At 39.6% G+C, this 22,713-nt stretch overlaps 1 protein-coding gene across 3 annotated transcripts in view; it reads right to left on the bottom strand.

Moving 5' to 3' along the window:
• Pid1 (phosphotyrosine interaction domain containing 1) overlaps nt 1-22,713 on the bottom strand; it is a 220,859-nt gene that overhangs the window by 119,038 nt on the left and 79,108 nt on the right. The window lies entirely within an intron of this gene.

Here is a 22,713-nt window from a genome sequence, read left to right on the forward strand (position 1 = left end):
TACAGATGAATTGCTGGAGGTGTAATCCATGCAGATCCAGCTACACCAGTAAAGAGGATTATAAGATGTTAATGTAGAACCTATTATGCTGGAAAGGCACAAACATTGTAGGAGAACAGAGGAAAAGCACACACAAAACTTCTGTTCTCTGCCTCCTGTACCCCCAGTTCTTTCATGCACAAACTGGAGAACTTTGGGAAATTCACTACTTTTTGCTGGTTCCATTTTTATCTGTTTTCTTGGGCCAACATCCTAAGTGAATAATCTCTCTATGTGTCACCCATGATGGTATCAGTTTTGAAAAAAATGCTCTGAATTCACCATATTTAATCATTGCTATCTATGCCACACAGTCTGAGGTTGCAGTTTTGCTTGTCTGTTGTGGCAACATCCACACTGTTTGCATCACTTCCAACCTTGTCTGTATACAGATTATTGTCACTCAGAAGCCAGAGGGATCCTTTCAAATTTCACCATAGCATGCCACACCTCTGCTCAAACTCCCCAACATCTTCCCATCCCATTATAGAAAAATCCTAAGCCCTAATTTTGGCCTTTAAGGTCATGCATAGTTCAGGAACTGCCTTTCTGATTTCATTTCCCACCCCTCACCCTCTCACTTGTGGATCCAGCCACAGTGGTCTCCTAACTCTTCAGAGAATAAATGAAAGCCACCAAGGGCCTTGGGATCTCTGCACATGTTGGTCCTGTCCTAGATTTCTGCAGTCTGGCTTCCCCATCTTGCAATGACCCTAATCAAATGCCACCTCTCCTCAGCAGTATCTAAAAGAACACAGATACACAGTTCATGGGCATGCAACCTATGTAACACACAGAGTCCCATGCTCAGGACAGTCCCAGGTTCCAGGCTTAGTTTAGTGCTCTTGATATAAAGTGACTGTCTTGAAATTTCATCTTTGAACTTGTATATTGCAAGTGAAGTTCAATGGCAGAGTGGAGAACATTTGTGAGTAAGTAGAGGAATATCCATAATATGTGTCTTGCGGACCCTTGCCACCCATTTGCATTAGTGATGACCCATGACACAGAATTATGGTGGATCCATGACATGTAGGAATTCTCCCAAGTGTCAAGGTGAATAAAGGGTAAGTATGGCAGCTTGTGACTGAGTAAGAAGGGGAGCTGACAGCCCCCAGGAAGCCATGCTTTGGAACCAGAACTTTCTTCAAATGAAGAACTAAATCAGTTGTGTTCTAAGAAGTGTGAATGAACAAGGAACCCTAGCCCATCCTTTCCCGCTCACACTGGTTCCCTGCCTTGTACAACCACATGCATTAAAAACAATGGCAGAGAAAGGAAAAATAACAGTTTCCTGTGCTTTTAGTCCTTCTTCATTCATCAGAAAGCCAAAGGTGAAGCAGAATGTGCATGCATCAACAAGTGAAATAAAAACAGAGAAGTCCCTTTTGCAAGGCGTTTTCACTCTAGCATAAAATCAAAATGCAGTATGAGCTAGAAAGCACAGATTATGTCACTTCAATTACTACATTCTAGCCTTTATGTTGAAAGTAGGCACTACACTAGAAACAGTGAAAGTAAATCCACACCAGTAATCTAAATTTTTAATTTTTTCTTTACTTAATCATCATTAAATAGCAAGTAAAAATAATAAAATTCCAGGACTTCCAGAAAGAGATTCATGAAAAGGCTTTATGTTTTAGAACATTTAGTAGCATGTTTCTCCTATGTGATGAATAACAGACATTGAATTTTCATTTTTCACTGGGCCCCGTAGGTTGTATAGGGAGCTCTACACACACATATACTCACCACTGTCTGTTCTCTCCCTCTCCTTTATTATCTTTGTCACTTACCACTACTTATCACCACTATAAAATTTTGTAGTTATTTTCTTTATCTTAGTGTCTTCCACTAGAACAAGCACAGTAGAAGCAGAAGTTGTTTTATTACATGAAGAATTGCAGGGCTTAAAACAGAGGTCTGAGGAATATTTGTGGAAGGTAATGAAAGTAACATATCAAAGGGACAATACAAACCACGAATTTAAAAATAAGAATTTCTAAATCAAGGTTTATAGACTCTATCTGCTTACTACCTCATCCAAGCTATCCTTTCTGGACTTGCCATTGTTTACAAAACAAACACAGGACTGACACAGATAAATAATAATAGACATACGTAAGTTCTTTCACCTAAGTTTGAATTGTCAAAAACAGTTATTTAAAAAGCCTATGCAATTCAATTTAAAAGTTATAGAGCTTTCGGAATCTGTAGCAGGACAAAGCCTGCATTTCACAGATCCTGAAAGTGAGGGCTAGAACTCCAACTGGCCACTCTGATGGAGTTTATGTGCCAACTTGTCTAGGCCACAGTGCCCAGTTATTCAAACAAACACTGACCTAGAAACTGTGGGGAGGGTGTGCTGCAGATTGTGGTTAAAGCCCATAATCAGTTGGTTTGAAGTAAGGGAGAGAATCCTAGATAATCCAGGTAGGGCTGACTTAGTCACTTCAAGATCTTAAGAGGTGAGTCAAGGATTCTGTGAAGACCAGAACATTCATTAGCAACAGGCCAATGCCTAAAAGTCCCAGACCACTCTTTCTGACTGACTGACAGTTTCAATTTCCCATTTACCCACTCAGTTCCCATAAATGCATATGCCAATCTCCTGAATAAAGCTATATACATATATTAGTATACAGAATATCTTAATATGCAATATAGTAATATATATCATATATAATATCTTATAATATGTTAATATAATGTGTGTGTGTGTGTGTGTGTGTGTGTGTATCTTCCTAGTCTGTCTATCTGGTTGAAACTTGGATACAGCCACTGCTTAGAAAAAAAAAAAAACTGCCAGCTCTGATACATTTTTTAATGGGAGAGAGACTTGCTGTTATAGTTCCCAGACTAATGGTTAGTAGAAGTAGTAAGGGAAGGGAAGGGAGAGGGGAAGGGAAGGGAAAGAGGAAGCGAAGGGAAAGAAGGAGGGAAGGGAAAAGAGGGAAGGAAGGGGAAGAAGAAAGTGGGGGGAGAGAGGGAGGGAGGGAGACAGTCTTCATATTAATCTGGAAGTTTCTGTCTTTTCTCTTGCTTGATTCTTATCCAATAGAAGGTATGAGATTTGAAGCTGCAAAGTGGTGGGAGGTCTCAGGAGCAACTCGGGTCATGAGAGTGAAAGTTGAAGTTCCTTTGTCTCTGAGATAGAAACTTGATCCTATGGATCAGGAGGATGGAGGGGAGAATGGCTGAGAAGTCCAGGCAACAAGTGGGGCATGTATTGCGTTTCCTTCTGCTACTGAGACTCCAGGAGAGGCACATGAAACCACATACCATCTTAGTCTGACATCAGCCACACCTCTGAGTTCCTGAAGATGACATACAGTATCACCTTTCAGTGTCTGCTTTCAGGAGAATGGGATAACCACACTGCTGGGAAGTTCTCAGACTGTCTTCCAGTGCTCATTGTCATTTTCAAAGGACCGAATCCCACAGCTGTTGACTTGGTCCCAAGCACACAGAGAGACTGGAAGTTGTGTGCTGGCATATAAACTGGCCCCTTGATTACTTGGCAGGAGAGCCAAGTAAAAGAAACAGTTGGAGATAAGAAAATAATGGTATTTGAATTCCAACTTCAACCCTGTGTGTTGTGCAACCTCAGCTATCTAACTAACTCTTCAGAGCCTAGGCTTCTCCAGACAGCCAAAAATGAAGAAGCACTCACTCCTGATTCATGTCACATACCTTCACTGGACAACTGTGTTCAGAAAATATGGTGACCAACACAGCAGGAGCAGAAATGAAATGTTGGTCTCTACAGAGAAGAGCTCCCCACAGTTGGTGGGGAGTATTAAGGTCTTATAACAGTTGCAAGTCTGGGTGAATTCTTTAGGACAGCTACAAAGGCTAGGATGATATATGAAAGTGAAATGGAGAAAAATGATGCTTTCATATTTTTACTTTCTTCTAACGATTTTTTCCTTTTTGCTCCCTATCAAAAGATAAAGGTAAAAGAAGGTGACAAAATGTACATTACTTGATGAAGCCCTGAGTCTACCATAATAATCTTTTCATGACAAATCAGCATTGTATGTAACTCCGATTTGCTACTACAAATCCTGAGTGAGGAGCTGGAGCTACTTTTGATGAGAGCATTCTGCTGCCCCTTCCTGGGGAAAACTTCTCCACCACTACATACTACCTTGTGGAATGGGGTTTCCCTACCCCCAACATGGTGACCCAAAGAATATGTGACACAGGCTGGGAGCAGAGTACTGTGTGTCCCTGCCCAAAGGCACAGGTTCCTAGGAAATTCAAGATTGGTGAAACAGACTCTTCTAACAACACTAACATACAGTTGTTTCCCTGGAGTAATGTGAGTCTTGGGCCACTGCTGACTTCTTACCCTTCAAAGTCATTCTGAGACTGAGACTACACAGAGACAAGAAAACTGAGCCGTGCAGAAACATAGCCTTGACGCCAACGAGGCCTTGGATGCAGCTGTGTCTGAGTCGAATCCATTGATGGACACAATTAGAACATGAACCCGTTCAATCTCTCTCGTGTTTAAGTGATTTTTGAGTTGGGTGTCTGATACTAGCACCTGAGAGTCCAGTAATACAAATTGACAAAAATTGTGACAGGGCTTCATCAATTTTAAACTACAGAAATGTGAAGTAATGTTATCCCTTTTTAAGTAAATCTTGAACTTACATGAAGAGGTGAAGCCTTACAGATAAAGTACCCACTAGTAATCTAAAGTAGGTGACACAGTCCTCAGGATAGCCATGATTAGATGAAGTTACTGGCAAAATTAGATGAATTCTAAGTCTCAGAAGATGACCACATAGGGTACGTACAATGACACCCAATTTGGTGGCAGTGCTCTTGCTACCTTACAAAAACCCAGAAGTGATACTCAGCTCTGACAGAACTGCATGGCCTTGTACTTACTTCCTGGGCCTCAGTTTTCTCAGATCTGTAAACTTTAGAATGTTGAGGCTCTGTCATGTAAAAAATGATATTCCTTTTTCTTTACACAAACAGGTGCAACAAAGATAATGCAACTTAAAAGAACATAACCCAGGAGGATTTTAAAAAAGGCATCAAAAGAGGAATCCAGTAGAGGAACTGGGAAAAGCTGCAGCTCCCAAACAAAAGAAGCAGAGTTCCCTAAAGAAAGCACATTATTCATTCTTAAAGAGCAGTGAGTAATGCTGTAGAGAATTAGGGCACTTCCCCGGACAAATGAGACAAAGCTCTGCTTTCTGCATTTGGTGCTTTCTGAGTGATCCCAAAATAGAGCCTCCAAATCAAACCCCATTATGCGGGTGGGGTAATCGCCATGCCCTGTATAATTTTACAGTTGGCTCTGCTTCTTACTCCTATTCAGACATTAATCTCTGACAGCTTAGCAGGCAGAGATTTACATATGTCACCAATTCAAATTGGGTGTATCTCACCTTTGTATTGATTCTGTATCCAAAATATAAAGATCCTCTGGAAGGCAAATCATGCATCCTCTTTTGATAAGGTAACTGGGAGACTACCCTCGCTTTATTTAGACAGAAGGCAATAAGATTTGAATCTTTTGTGCATCCTTACATTTTGAAACATGATTATAATGGTCACTTATAACTTGCAAATTACTGATGCAGCAATACCCTAATCAAGCTTCAAAATATTGCAAATGTTCTCGGAAGAGAACTATGAGGAACAAGTGAGTCAGATTTATGGAAAACATCAATACCCCAAACAAATGTTAATTTGTACAAGTGCACAATAATCAGTAGGGCTTTGACATTTGGTTCATAATCGCATTTCATTTTATTACTGGGGGTTAGTAAGAATGAATGAAACTCACTAGTGGTTTTCTTATTCTTTATACTTATTTTAAATATGGTATATTCAGTCCCCAACTATAAAAAAAGGAATAATGGTAACACCCTTCGTGACCCTCATAATAGATATTTTGCTTACATTTTAAATGTGAGCTTATATTTCAGCATTTCAATATGTGTTCTAGCAATTTACAAAAAGAAACAGCACAGAAGCAAAATAAACCTTGTTAGACAGCAAATAATTTGTGTGTAAAAAAAATAGCAGAAAAGCAGAAAAAGTTAAGCAGAAAGTGATTTGCATAGAATCAAGAGTAATGTGAGTGAATAAAAGAAAATTTTACTTAAATTCATCTTCTATCTAAGTAGTTTTAATGAAGTGGGTTTTCTTCTCTGATTACTTTTGTCCTTTTTAAAAGTAAATCAGGAATGGAAGTGTGGTTCAAGTAGTAGACTGCCTGCCTACCAAGTGCAAGGCCTGAGTTTAAACCTCAAATCCACCAAATAAACAAACAAGCAAACAAAATAAACAAATAAATGTAAATCAGGGCTGGGAAACCTGTTAAAATCCAGGAGGCATGATCAAAATTGAACCATTTGATTTCAAGAAATAATTTTTAATGGAATTTATCAACCTGATATTTTTAGAAAAGAAAGACATAAATTTTGTGTATATCATCTTGCTGCAAATCATTCTAGTTAACTGTCTTACTCAAAAAATCAGGTTTCATTTTAAAGGCTTATACCTAAACTCTCATAAATTTAAAAGGCTGTTTATATCTATGAAAGAGATGGCTATTGTTAAACTAACTAAAAAGTTCATGTTCACACTCAAATTTATTCATACAGTTTTGATTGTGGAAGCATCTTTTTGTCAACAGCACAGATTCCCTCAAGACAGTATATGGAAGAAAAATAAAAATATCTCCATGCACAGACAGTGAGCAATGTGCAAGCCCCTTCACTCACTGGGAATAGTGCATGTGTGTTGTAAGTATATGTATATGTATCTTAAAATAAATAAGCACTATGTGTTCACACACTCACATCAATGTCATTGTGCTCGTGTAGGCAGAAGCCCTTCCTTATTCACAATGCCCAATGGATGCCTAAGACTGCAGCTAGTACTGACCCCTGAATATACTTAAACATACATACCTATGAAGTTTAATTTACAAATTAGGCATGATAAGAGGTTAAAAATTACTATTTTAATAATAGTATTACTAGTTGTCACTAATAATAAAGCAGAATGGTTATAGCACTATACTGTAACAAAAGCCACAACAGTGTGGTCTCTCAGAAAATATCTTACTGTATTTTTCACCTTTCACTTAAAGGAAGCACTTTCCAGCTTCTCTTGGCACATGTGAATTACTAGCATCATGATACTTATGCATTGGGACCATTAGTAATTAAATAAGAACAATGCAGTACCACAACCATGGAGCTGATGACCAAGGTGGCTACTAAATGACCAGTGGGCAAATAGTGCATATTATACAGCCCAAAGGAATGACTCATATGCTGAGGGGGACAGAACAAGATGGGGCAAGAGTCCATCACCCTAATCAGAATGGAGTGTCATTTAAAACTTATGGATTATTTATTTCTGGAGTTTTCCATTTAATACTTTTGGAATGGTATCGACTGTGGGAAATTGACACTGTGGAACATGAAATGCAGATAAAAGGGGCTACTGGATGTGTGTGCTACTGCGTGGTGAGTATGTAATAAGTACAGTTCAGCTCAGTAACAAAAGAAAGAGGTGAACAAACAGGTCCTACTCCTAACACAAGCAGTTTCTGTTATCTTCTGAATTATTTTCATATATGTAAAGTTCTTGCCCTATTTTTCTAATTGTGAGCAGTTAAACAGTTAATTGCTAAACTTGGGTTGCAAACCATTAATCTAAAGGTACACACATTTGGCCTATGGGTCATGTGTCATTTGATTCACAGATTGCTTTGTGATTAAAATCTGAGGTGGTATTCAAAAATGTATATATATTATATATAATACATAATAATTATATACATACTATATAATTGTATATGTATAATTAAAATCTGCATTTCTACTTCTCTTAAAAAATTAAAAGATCTGGAAGCAACCTGCATTCCCTCAAGACAACAATTAGGTCCTGCTGGCTGCTGTCACTGCCCACACCAACCGAGGCCTTCTCCCTCTGCAATTGACTATGGCCTCTACTAGCCCCTAGGGCAAGCTTTCCCTTCCATAATAACTACCAGCAGCATTTTTAATAGTTATTTTATGTCTTCCTAAATTTTCTCTTATCCATTACTTGGTTGACCCTTAGAAGCACTTGAATTTGCAATTCTTGATGTACAATGACAAATGCTAAGAGGATGGTGCAAAAGTTTCACCTACTCTGTTTTCTGTAACATTTAACATTTGACTGTAGTTTCTATCTTTTTGTTGAAACTCCCCTGTTTATACTTTCGTGCATGTTTTCCACTTTTTCCATTAGAACAATTAATATGTTAATCAAAGTTATTTTAAATTCCTTATTCTGAGGCATCCGAGTCTAGTTGATTTGATAATCTGTCTCTTCAAAATGGACTTTCTTCTTTATTTCTCTTTTGCTCTTTTTTCTTTTCTTTGTGTGTATGTGTGAGTGTGTGTGAGTGAGAGAGAGAGAGAGAGAGAATGGACATCATTTATAGTATGTCCGGGGGTGACCGTGGCCAGCACTTTTATACAAAAACAACCCCTCTCTCCTGCTGTTGTGCTCATCTTACCTCATGTGTGGTGTGGAACTGGGAGGCATTTGTGTTTGATCATTATACCACAGCCTTCAATTGCTCTAGCAGCAGCTTGTCTATGGTGGTATCTGATTGGCTGTAAGGTACTATTCCAATATTGCTCACTATTCCTGATGTCTCAACATTCCTGCTTACTTCTCTGCGTACCTGTGACTTAGGGAGGGTCTCTCTCCTCACTCTTGCTTTGTCCCCAAGGTGCTTTGTACCCCCAGACAAAGGCGAATTCTTCTCCTTTGTTCTACCTCAGTCTCAAGCAGGCTCTTTGTCTTTTAGTCTTGGGGAGAGGGCTTTATCAGTAATCCTGAATTTGTCCCCAGCTGTAGGGGACATCTAATGGTTTGATCCATAGTGGCTTCCCGCCTTTCCTCCAGGTATAGAGGATTTTTTCCCCTGCACAATTTGCAATGGATTTTTGCCTATGCCCTGAATGCAAAAGGATTTGTCACCTGACTCCAGTTGTAATTTCAGTTTCCTTAAGGGAGAGAGTCCACGTGGGGTTCTGTGTGTGTGGTAATCACCCCCCTCCAGGCCTGTGCCATCAAAGGAGGAACACAATGGTGCCTCAACCTAGCTGTGAATCTCTCTTCTCAGCCTCAGTGGTGGTGTGTTTAAAAAGCCTGTGATTTGGTGTTAACTCTCCTTGGGTATCCAGCTATCATCTGCTCTACGTGCTCAGGTTCGCCCATATTTGACCTTTAAAATTAATTTAATAATTTTGGCTGAGTTTTTCTTAGCCTCTTGCATTGCAGACCATGGTGACCCCATGCTCTGCCACAGGTAAGCTGCAATTCACATGTGGTCTCCTTTTGGAGACCATGTGTTCTGTTTCAGGCAAGATGAATGTTTTATGACCACTCCCATTCCTAGCTCTTCACTGTGTTTAAGAGAAGTCATGATTTCATAAATTATCTTTTTCTTGTTGAGAAAATGAAAGTTGATGGTTTCTCCAGTTTTCTACATCCTAAGAAGAAAGCAGCAAAACTCCTATTTTTTAATTAGTTAAAAACTAAGTGTATTGAGGAATGTTTCATGCCTGCAAGAAACAAATGAAATGTTCTGAAGTGCACACAGGCATGATATATCACTTCCTCCAGACGTTTTCTTCTTCCAACTCAGATATTTCTGACTTCCTGGATGCTAATTACTAATTCCATCTCCCTTCTCCAACACCTCTTCTTCATCCTGGCTCTCAAGACAATGTGGAGGTGGGAGGACTGTGGTAAAGGCTGACCCAGGCAAAACAGGAGACCCTATCTGAATAGCAAGCTAAAGCACAAAGGGCTGGAGACATGGTCCAAGCGGTAGTGCTCTTGCCTAGAAAGCACAAGGCCCTGAGTTCAAACCCCCAGTACCACAAAAAAAAAAAAAAAAAAAAAAAAACAAGCAACCTTCCAGGTCACTTAGACAAACTCCCTCATTTCACAGATAAAGCAACTGAAGTTCTTCACTCCAACAAGTCTGAGATCATCCAGGTTAAAAACTGCAAAGACAACTAGGCCCAGAACCCCAGACATTTGAAGACTGGCTCAGTCCTTAACCAGTATACCAACCTGGGTCACTTCTGCCACTCCTGTCTAGTGCAGACAATGTATATGCTATGTCATTCTTTAGAACTGCATAAAGGACCTGATTTGAAATAAATAATAAAATCACATAAATTTGGAAGGCCTTAGAACTAAAAATATGAGGGTCAGTCATGCATGCAGCTATTGAATTTTTGTCATGTTAATACTCTCTGAGCCTTGCAGACTCAGAGAGTCTGCAACAATTACCCCTTCCTGGGTAATTGGCATAAGTGTGTGTACGTGTGTGTGTGTGTGTGTGTGTGTGTGTGTGTGTGTGTCTGTGTGTGTGTGTGTATGAAACCTTATTAATTACCAGGTACTATGCAAGGATGATCTGATATGCATTTCTATGATTTTCCCACCCTATTCTTTGCCATTAAATCTAGAAAACAGCTTAGAAATAGCTGGAAGCACAGATGCAAAAGTATTAGCAGTAGCTATTTCCAGGTTGTTGGATTGCATGTCATTTTTTTTCTCTTTTGCTCTCTTTCCTTTTGCTAATTTGTATTTTCTACCATTTAAAAAGTCAAATGTGGTAGGGGGCCAGTGGTTCACATCTGTAATCCTAGCTACTTAGGAAGCTTAGATTCAGAGGATTATGGTTCGAGGCCAGCCTGGGCAAATAGTTCTTGAGACCCTATTTCCAAAATAACCAGAGGAAAATGGACTGGAGGTATGGTTCAAGTGGTAGAGCATCTACTTTGCAAACATGAAGACTGAATTCAACCCTCAGTTCACCAAAAAATTTTAAAAAACCAAAAAGTCAATGTGCATGAGTTTGATGAAAGTTAATGTACATTATTTGTAATGAAATGACAGATGAGGCACAATATGCCTATCTGTGTCATACACAAGAATTCCATGAAACACAAGGCAGCCTTTGAAAACCTGAGCAAAGCAAGTACACAGACAAAAACACCCTGAGTGCCTATCTTCTTCCCAAAGAGTGAGAGCACAGAGCAGAGAACAAAAAAATATAGTAAACACACTTTCAAAAGAATGCAAAAGACAAAACAATGGAAGATTTGGAAGCCAGACCAAATATTTTGAGTTTATTCCAAGGACTCCTTCTCACATTTCCCCCAAAGGACTTCATTTCAGTCCCCAAGAGTAGCCCAAGGGAGCCTTCACATTCTGATTTCACGTGATTGGCTCCGTGGTGCCTGTGAATACCCTGCTCAACAGACCATAGCACATATGCACATATATGTTACAAACACACATGTATCTATACATATTTGGCTTGGTTTTCAATGAAGTTTTACTAGACAAAATTCCTCTGTAAGACTACATTTTAGTTAATGCAGAAATGAACATCATTTTGGCAGGTTGGAAGGAAACTAAAAATAATTTTGTCCTCCAATTTCAAGTGTTCAGGAAGTTGACGTGACAGAGTTTGGCAAGCCAGAGCTCACTTTGATAAGAGCTCAGTGGAGAGCTTGTGCTGCAGTCATCTGAAGAGGACAGAGAATTTATTTGGTAGGAAGACAGTAACACTAATGTCTCGTTGACAGTGCTCTCAGTTATGATCACAATCTATAAAAACTATTCTTCTCTAAGCACAATTTACCTCTTGCTCTGCCTCATAGCTGTATCAGACTATGTACAATAATTCATATTCTCAAAGCACCTAGAACACCTAAGTGCACTGTTTAGGTATTGGCTCTTCTTCATCTCTCTAGTTCCTAACAAATGTCTGGCATAGCCAGGTGCCAGTGGCTCATGCCTGTAATCCTAGCTACTGAAGATGCAGAGATCAGGAGGATCAAGGTCCAAAGCCAGCCCAGGCAAATAGTTCGTGAGACCCTATCTGGAAAAAAAAAACATAACAAAAAAGGACTGGTGGAGTGGCTCAAGGTGTAGGCCCTGAGTTCAAACCCAAGTACCACAAAAAAAAAAAAAAAAAACGGTCTAGCACACAATGGTCACGAAATGAATGTTTAATGAATAAATGAATGAATACATGAGTGAGGGAAAACAATACTGGAATTTAAAAATGATGCCTTCAAACTGAGCACATGCCTAAGTCACACAACTATCTTACATGCCCTGGCTTTACTACTCTACCCTGGAGACTGCTCCCATCATGAGTCTGCTGCAAATCCACAACCAAATACCCTGATTCATTAGCAAGATGCTGACAACTCTCGGCCATGGGGTCCAGGACCAATGGCCACACTTGGGTCCACTGAAATCTCAGGAATTCCTTTGGACAAGACAGGCTTTGCACATGTGGCAGCACAAGGAGCATCATGCAGAGATGTAGGTCGTCTTCTAGCAGGTCTCACCAAACTGCAAGGGCAGGAAGAGCTCGTTCCCACCATGTCAGCAGAGCTCAAACATGTTGATGAGGAAAAAAGAGTCCCTTGGAGGTAAGAACACATCTGAAAAAGCATCTCTCAGCCCTTTTCCAGTGGCTTAAGAGTAGAGTATGCTGGGAGAAGTCATAGGCAAGTGTAAAACTTCAACAAATGCAGTATACATAAAAATGCACACAAAAAGTAGAAAGAAGGAGATAACTACTTGGGAAAATCTTTGGCAGAAAGGAAGGAAGGCAGGGAGGAAGAGAAGAAAGGGGGCAAAAGGGAAGAGAAAGTACTACTTTCCTAGAGCTGCTGTAACAGCACTTAAAAACAGAATGGTTTGAAACAGATTTGTTGTCTAATAGTTCTAGAGCTTAAAAGTAAGATAGAAGATGTCAGCAGGGCCATGTTCTCTCTGATGGCTGTAGGAAACAAGGTTTTCTTGCCTTTCCAGTTTCTGGTATCTACTAGCAATCCTTGGCTTGTGACTGCCTCACTCCAAACATATTGTTGTTTTCTCTGTGTATTATCTAATTCTGTGTCTAAATTTCCTTTTTGATTAAGACAGTAATTATATTGAGTTAGAATCTACACTAATGACCTCATTTTAACTGATTCCCTCTTTAACAATTTTATCTCTAAATACAGTGACATTTTGATGTATTTGGGTTTAGGACTTCAAAGGGAGAAGGTGGACACAATTCTGCTCATAACAGAAAGGGAAGGTGGATTTTCCACAGTCATGACCTAAGCACTAACATTTCACTACCACTAATCAATATTATTTGTTTGCATTGCAACAGAATCTAAGTCTAAATGTCTCCCGACTAGATACCAATGGAAGTAAGCAGAAGCTGGCCTGAGAGGTCAAGTACAGCGGACTTGAACTCAACTGTAGGATGCACAGTCACGAACATGCCAATAGCTCAATAAGCAACTCAAGCCACCACAAGTGACAACTTTACCTTGTGTTAGTTGGTCTGTTTTCTAAGAGTTCCTGAAGGCAAACAGTGCCTGACACTTGTCAGATTTTATTACTGGCTTGTGTCTTCCTTGCTCTGATCTCAGTGAATCAACACAATAAAGAATTCCATGCTAGTTTATTTTTATTTGGCAATCCTCAAATTTACTGAGCATTACGCTGGTACACAGTATTGAATAAGAAAATGTTTCCTGTTTTCATGTAGTTGAACTTCCACCAGATATACTGACAATGAGAAAGTAAGCATTTCCCTATTTCCAAACAAGGGTCATTCATCACGTCTTTTTAGACTTTTAATCATAAAGCACAAAAGAAGCATAGAACCAATACTATTTTGATGCCCTGCCCTTAGCCAACTCAGGCCTTTCCACTCCACTGTGGCTCAGACGCCTGCCAAAGCCACATAAGGAAGGCTTAGTGGAGTGAATACCCCTGGGAGTCATCAATCAATGAGTGACAGAGATGAAGCATAAAGATCCCAGCTCCTTGACCCTGCAAGTGGTTAAACTCAAACTCTGAATTGTATGGGAGGGGAAGGGGGTTGTTTACATTTGAGAACTTCCCTAAAGATTGAGCTCTACTCACAGTCCTGTGACAGCTGGCTTGAGAACTCCCCCCCCTTTTTGGCTTCCTTCATCTCCCCATCTCACTCCACTGATCTCCATCAGTGTTCTGTACTGAACAAACACCTACTTGTACTTCACTCCTCATCTTGGGGTCCACTTATGGGAAACTCCCCCCCCAAAGATAAACCTAATTGTTCCTTAGTCCATTTTACTTTGATCCACTAAATGTTAATTACGGTCATTCCACAGGTATATAACCCAGCAGCTCATAGCCAGATAAGGTGGAAAGAGACAGAGGCATCTTACCATCTGTTGTCAAATGAAATGGCTGCAAGTTTTTTCTTACAAAAACTTAAATTTGACTGCTGGGATTGCATTGTGATAGATTTTATGGAAGAAAGGGCAACAAGTATGGCCTGGAAGTTAAGCACTGTTTCTCTAATTTTCTTACCTTATTGTACCTTCTTCAAACCCACCTTAGACATTATCCCCCCTAAAAAATGTCTCCCTCCACACATGAAATTTTAATGTCACAGTTATGCTGTGTATTTGTTTATATTCTATGGTATAGATATTCACATTATAATTTTTAAGATGACCCCCCCTCCCAAGAACCCACTCATGCTCCCATTTTTTAGAAAAGGAGAACAATACAAGTAAAGGAACACTATGAGAAAAGCCAAAGGGAATGAAATTCCACATCTTAGAGAGGCAAAGGAAAATAGCCCAATTTGGTCTATGGTAGACCGAAAATGGCTACAACTTCTTTGATATTCCTACCTTAAGAGGTGGCGTCTATCCTTCTAGCTCAATCCTTGAGACTGGCAACTTCTGCTGCCATCTCTTGAAGCACTATATCTTGTTATCCAGCCACCATGTTGTAAAGAAGCCCCAAGAGAGTAAGTCACATGCAGAGAGGAACTAGGACAGCCTAGCTCAGGATGAGCGGCACCGACTTGCCAGGCCTGTAAAGCCACCATTTTGAAGCAGATTCTTTACTTCCAGCTGAGCTGTTCCAGCTGATCCCACAGAGCCCCACCCAAATCACAAACTTGTGAATGGAATAAATGATTGCTGATTTGTGATAGAGCAATAAAAAAGCAGAGAGTGAAGCTTGTAAAAACTACTTAAAGCTAACACAATCACACAGCAAGTCCACTACAAATTCACACTCCCCAGTCAGAACCAGGCTTTGTTCATTGCTTTTGACAGTGTTCCACAAAAAGGAACTTGAGCAAACACTGGGTAAACAAAGAGTTCCTAAGTGACTGAGTCATTAATTAGGGTCATAAGGTCCTATTTTCTTGTCAAATATAATTTTTAAGCAAAGCTGGTCTTGTTAACAAGGCAATTAGATTGTAAATAAAAACTATCATGAATCTGCATAAACAAAATTATTGTATTACCATGAAGCAGAAAAAAGCACTTAATGCATATGTTTACATAACAAATAAATAGCTAGTCCTCAATGAGAATGCTTCAGAACAGAACTGAGTGAAAATGTTTTCAAATGCATGTAATGGGCAAACCACTCTATCTCTACCCAGAAATATACAAGAGGAATAAATAAGCAATTCTCATTCACCCAATGGACGTGTTTGAAGACCACTGACTTCGAACAAGTTATGTTTTGCTCTAAAACACCTAAGACTGCTGCTTCCATTCTATCATTACTTTCCATTCTCCACAATCAAATAGTGACTTAAAACATGAGTCACCCAACACTATGATTTACAATTACTTGGGAAACTATCTTGATAGCCCAAATGAACTCTGCTGTGTTTGTAGCCACAAAGGTAGATATGGAAAAATTGGATGCAATTTCTTCCATAAAATCCCCTAACTGGCTCCAACAGGATGTTCAGAGCGAGGGGAATTCTGCAATTCGTTAGCATGGATTTGGCCATCCCACTGTCTGCTGCCTTCTATCTTCTGCCACAAGTACAACCCAGGCTCCCCACGCTTATTACAAAAAGTTACATCTATTAAAGCAACAAATTCAAAGCAGGTGCATAGTTAGCCTGTAAATTTAGAACTTTATATTTCCTTAGTTGCATTCAACATGCTCATAAAATCTGGATTTTTGAAGTTTAATCCAAGGTTCCTCTACAACCTTTAAAAAAAGAATTAACAAATTAAATTACAAACAAGAAAGATAAAGAAACTTGACTCCCCACCAGTGAATGGACTTGGTAAACAAACCTCAAGTCCACATCCAAGGGAACATTAATTGGTTCCATTTGGCTCAGCCTTGCCTGGACTCACAGTCACACTCTCAGCTGACTTTGCCCTGGGGGCATATGATTTTCAGTTCCTGGATTCATTAAGCGCTCCCAAAACAGCTTTCACTATATGTTGTTTCTATTAGGTAACTAAGTCCCCAGACTCAAAAGCCCATATTCTGGCAAGTTTCAAAGACTCCAGTTAATACTGATATTGACTACGATACTCAATGAAACAAGAGTTTTTCCTATAACACACAGTCTGCAGATTAGTCATGCCTAATTTCAGCAATTCTTGGTGGATGTCTATAGCTATTATGTCATCCTTTGTTATTAGTATTTTATTCTATACAACTATATAGATGAGAAAGGCACTATATAAGCCCTAAGCACCCCAATAGTTCATTCATATGACATTTTTGTGTGCTTTCTCCTTAATCATGCAATTAATAAAAGAAAGTAAAAATATCTATTATGAGCCAGAAAGAATTCAAGTTGGTTAACAATAAACTTAGAAAATTCTACTTCTTACACAGTTATCTCCCCTTTGGGTTGGCTGAACTTGAATCCTGGTTTCACTTCTTACTAGATGCATTACCTTGGGGGTCCACTTAACCTCCCAAGTCCTACTCTGCCATCTGTAGATGGAAACAATGATAGTATCTACCGTTAGAGGGTTGCCTGAGGATTAAGTGGGTACAACAAGAAGAGCAAGAGTTGGGTGCTGGTGACTTACAACTATAATTTTAACTACTTGGGAGGCTGAGATGGGAAGAATCCTTCCTAGGAACACAGCAGGAAGCATAAAATAGGAGGACAGTGGCCTAGACCAGCCTGAGAAACAAGACTCTATCTCCAAAAAGGACAAGAGCTGTGGCTCAAGTGGTAGACTGCCTACCTCACAGGCACAAAACCCTAAGTTCAAACCCCAATATCACCAAAAAAAAAAAGGAAGCCCAGGCCCTGACACTAGACAAGAGTTTTGAAGTTAGCCACAGCTGTATTGTGAGTCTTTACTGCATGATGACATTCATTACTAGACTTGTATTTTTTCTTCCTTTGGTTTGGCTTTTTCCCATATTTTTTTCCAATTCTCCTCATGCAGTTTTTCATTTTCATTTCCCTCCTTCTTGCACTAATTTTTAACATTTTTCTTTTCATCTCTCTCACCTTACCAATTGGCCAATTTCACTGGTAACCTGTTCATTAATGTGGGAGTTCTGCCAATTATTTTTGTCAGTGAAGAAAAGATCAATATAAAAAGATATTGGTCAGATAGGCTAGAGGTAAGGACCATTCAACTAAACCTCTGACAGCTTACATCCTCAACTTTACCACGGTCACCATGTATTGGCTAGCATTTAGTAAACTATGACTCTGGTGCTATTTTAAATGTAATGACTCAAGAAATGTTCACTACGACTCTCTGAGGTTGATGTTACAAATAAACCTACTTTGTAGAAGTCAAAATTCAGGGACAAAAAAGTTAAATAATTTGGCCTGCATGTGTAAAGCTCAAAGTCAAAATGCCCCAATCTGGGTTAGCTGTCTTCCCCAGGACCCCTCTCCACAAACTATCTCCTCTTCCCAGGTACCCATCAACTTAGAAGGCTAACTCAGAGACCAGGCTGCATTTCTTTCCTCCTTCTTTCTCCAGCTGCATATCCATTTAACCAAAACAGTAAATCAATTATTTTTATCAAATCCCTCCATCGCAATGTATTTCTTTTATCAAGAACTAAGAAAAAATGTAGAAGCTCTCTCAGCGACAGGGATCACAACAGAGCTACATTACAGTGGGGGAAGGACAGTCATGTGGGTTGCTCACAATGGGACACCTCCTGCACGGTTCCCTGTGGATATCACGTTGTCTAGCACATACCAGTGAGCAGATGACCTTAAAAGACACTGCAATTCAATGGTTGCATACACAAGTATTTTCTTCAATTTCTTTTTGGTGGTACTAGAATTTGAATTCAAGGCCTCACACTGGCTAAGCAGACACTCTATCACTTGAGCCACTCCGCCAGCCCTTTTTTTGTGTTGGGTATTTTTGAGATAGGGTCTTGTGAACTATTTGCCCCAGGTGGCTTTGAACCTTGATCCTCCTATCTCTGCCTCCTGAGTAGCTAGGATTACAGGTGTGGGCCACCAGCATTGGGTTAAATTCTTTTTTTAAAGAAAAAAATACAGATAACAATTATCTTATCTCCCCATCTTTAATCTTTGAGACCTCTCTTTTTTGGTTTGAGGAAGATTAGACCTTCCTCAAAGCTGTCCCCTAAAGTCCGTAGTTTGTTTTCTATAATAGGTCACAATACAAACAAACAATTCCTGTCTATGTATGCATTTAAACTTTATTCAATTAAATGTACTTTATTATTTGTAATGGCATTTTGAATAACCCAAATTAGAATTAATTTTTACCATTTCAGTGTCAAAAATTCAGAGCCTGACTAAGTGGTCAAGACCATTCATGTTTAAGAAAGTCAGAGAAGAGAAGGAGCTCTTATGGCCTGAGGGAAACAGAAAAACATGTGAGAGAGAAGTAGAATCATTCATGTGTATTGGACATGAGTCAGGGAGGGAGGGATGGATGGACACATGTGTTGACCATGCCAAGCTGACTTCAGGGTGAGGCTCCCTCTGCCTTCACAGATAATAAGGCCTCAACCCAAAGCTAGACCCACTGAAAAGGTCAGATATAAAAACTCAGTCCAATGAAATTGCGTGTGATCCCTTTAACCACTAACTCATTCACTAATCAGCCCTCTGGTTTGCATGTGTCTGGAAAGAGAATCTCTTCCCTCTCAGTCCCAAATCCATCAGCAAATCTCACCACCCACAATCTCAAAGCTGCCTCTCCTCAGACTGAGGCCCTGGCCTCACCCTCTTCACACAGGGAAGGTTTGCAAGTCCTGGGGTTCCCACAAGCAAGGCAAAAAGGAGGGAAGTTGGCAGAAGAATAGCTGGACCTGACAGACAGGAGACCCCAATGGCTCCTACCATAGGCCCTACTGAGCTTTCAGAAAACAGCCCATTCGCTTCTGTTCCCTTCTAAGACATTAGCAGATGTCTGGCTGCCTCTGGTTGCTGATCTTATACCTCATTAGGAAAATGTTTCACATCCAAAACTGTAGAGCCAAACTGTAAAAGTGGAGTGATGAGCAGAAAATACCAAAAACAAGGAAAGAAGTTGGGAGGACACTACTAAAAAGGAATCTTAAGTAAAAGGTATCCTTAAATTTTTACACCATTCATAAAACTATGATAAAATCCATTTTAAAAGACTGAACAATTCTCATTACTAACCCATTAGAAATTGTATCTTTCCTTTAATGCAAACTTATAATAAAACTCAATCATAGAAGATTCCAAGCATTTTTTAACTCTCCTAAACGCAAAGTTCACTAGATACAAAGTAAATGCCAGATTTTATCTGGCTGCATGAGAACACAGTCTGCTGAGCTGATTTAAGCAAAGGCAGCTGCGTGTAGGTCATTTGTTTGTCCTCGATTTACCACTGAACTGAGCAGCACCAAGCAACAAAAGAGGCTGGATTCTCCTTGACCACAAAGTCCTTTGCTCAATCTACTCAGACTCACCTTGTCCTTCTTCTCAACAGAGCCACTCACAGAACACAACCCCACTCAGCATAAGCCAGATCTGCACCCAGCACATCAGCCAGGTCAAACGGACTGGATGACTCCTGTAATTCTAACAAATGCAATGATTATAACCACAAGCACTTTGTACACAGGGTCCAAAATTAAAGTCTCCTTTGTCTTTTAAATCTCTGCTTTGTTAATCTATGCAAAAAAACTTAAAGTGATTCAATTTTTTTCTAGAATACCAAAAGTGATTGATGTTTATAATGATATAGCTTAGGCAACACATTGAACAGAGGTGCTTGTTGGCTCATCAAATGTTAAATTATGTTCAATATATAATTTCAAGTGCTATAAACATTGCAGCTTCTTGTATAATCTCAAGTGCACAATCTGTGTGCACGTAGATGCATTAGGCTTATATTTTTTGCTTAATAAGTACATGTTAAAAATATGTTTGCAGTGTGACAGAAGAAAACTTTAGGGGTGGGAAAAGTCTCAAAAATATCAATATAACCAAGAAAAAGATTTCAAGCCTTTTTGATGCTGGTTCTCAAAGTGTGTCCTCCAGTCTCAGAACATCAGCATCACCTAAAACCCCCCTGGAAATACAGGTCTCCATGCCCCCCACACCTCAGACATGTTGAATCAGAATCTCCGTATGGGACCAGGTGCTCTGTCTTCTAGCAAGCCTTCCAGGTACTTCTGATATGTCCTAATATTTGTGAGTCACAGGACTAGCAGGAAGTTTCATTGAGGACAGATCTTCTGAGCAAGGTCTTGAAGATCAGGTGAGATAACCCTGTTAACAGGAGAAACTAGGGGTAGGAAGCCAGCCTATATTTGAGAACCAACAGGTAGTCTAGTTGACTAAAATATACAACATCAAAAAGTGAACGGCAGAAGCTGATGCTAATGAAAATAGATATGGACCAGGTCCATGAGATGATGCTTTGTACATTCTGCAGATATCAGAAGCTGGTGGGTACTTACGGGAAAGGAACCAAAGCTATGCATTGGTAAATATCCATTGAAATCAGATTTGCCACCACTTTATAAATAGAAAGATGACACTGAAGCCAGGAATTTACACTGATGTCATTTCTCCAAGTATTACTGTCATATCACCACTGATAATTAAAGGATTCAAACTACTATATCCTTATAGCGTCTTAATTTTATATTTAGAAGTTGTGAAGCGCTGAACTGCCACAGAATAGTTCAGAAATGACATTCTGCTTTATTTTTCTTTGTAGACATTGCCAGAGATGTCTCTCACCTAAATGATGATACCTTTCCAGTGTGCACAGATTATATTTTGTAATGAAAATTAATAACCCCATAAAATTTGCCTACAGAAATAAGATTGAACAGCATAGTTAAAAGCAATCAGGGGAAACTTAAATGCACATTACTAAGTGAAAGGAGCCAAGCTGAGAAAGGTGTACACTATATGATTCCAACCATACAGCACTGTGGAAAACGGAAAACTGAAAACTGTGGAGGTAATAAAAAGATCAGTGGTTTCCAGAGGTGAGGAGGGAAAGAGGCATGAATAAGTTAAGCACAAAAGATTTTTAGGGAGGTAAAACTAGCTGGAATGATGCTACGATGGTGGACACATGTTATGATAAATGTGTTCAAACTCATAGGTGTTCAACACCAAGAGTAAATCCTAATGTAAACTATGGGTTTGGGGAGTAAATGATGGTCAAAAGAGATTCATCAATTATAGCTAATGAACCACTCTAGTGGAGGATGCCAATAACTGTGCATAAGGGAAAACAAATACATAGAAATTCTCTGTACCTTCTGCTCAAATTGTGCTGCAAACCTAAAATGGCTTTTAAAAAATACAGCACCTTTATTAAAAGAGTAAAGGAAGCTCCTAGAACAATAGTAGAGTGATTTTAGGAAGCACATTTAAATCTTTGGTAGTTACAGGGTGCTAACCACAGCTCTACTGTAAGCATCAAATTCTGACCACAAACTCCTAGTTTTTTAGATGATTCTCATGAATTCTGTGGACTCCCACCATCTTCAACCATTCAGGGACAAAAACTCATTCATCTGAACCACCTGTTCTCTGTGAGTCACCCTCTAGTCTCCTCTCAGCCTTTTTAATTTATGTTTCAAGATCAGTCATCATAACCAGTCCCTTTCATATATTTTTTGTGGTACCAGGGTTTGCCCTCAGGGCTTCTCACTTACTAGGCAAGTGTGCTACCTAGAGCCACATTTTCAGCCATTTTTGCTCTGGTTATTTTAAGATAAGGTCTTTCTTTTTGTCTAGGTAGGCCAGGACTGCAATCTGAAATTTGGGCACCTATGGGAGTATGTCATGTAAAGATGGAGGCAGGGACTAGAGGGTGTCTCTACAAGCCAAGGGATGCCAAGGACTGATGTCCAACAGGCAGAAGATGGGAGAGAACATCTGTAGAACAGATTCTCTGTCAGAAGGAACCAGTCCCTCTGACACTTGAATTTCTAGCCTCCAGAACTATGGAATGAAAAAATTTCTATTGTTAGTAAGCCATTATGATAACTTTATGTGCCAGCTTAACTGGGCCATCCAGTGTCCAGATATTTCATTAAATGCTATTATACATATGTTTATAAGGGTGTTTTGGGGGTCAGATTTATATTTGAATTAGGAGATTGAGTCAACTAGATAGCTCTCCCACATGAATGTGGGCCCAGTCTACTCAGTTGAAGGCCTGAGTAAAACAAAATGGCTGACCCACTCACAATTAAGAGGGAATGCCTCCTGCTTGACCTCCTTGAGCCTGTATATCAGTGTTTTGCTAACATCAGACTCAAAGTGAAATAGCAGCTCTTCTTGAGTCTCAAGCCCAC

Source organism: Castor canadensis, chromosome 4, assembly GCF_047511655.1.
Source record: "Castor canadensis chromosome 4, mCasCan1.hap1v2, whole genome shotgun sequence".
Classification (NCBI taxonomy): Eukaryota; Metazoa; Chordata; class Mammalia; order Rodentia; family Castoridae; genus Castor; species Castor canadensis.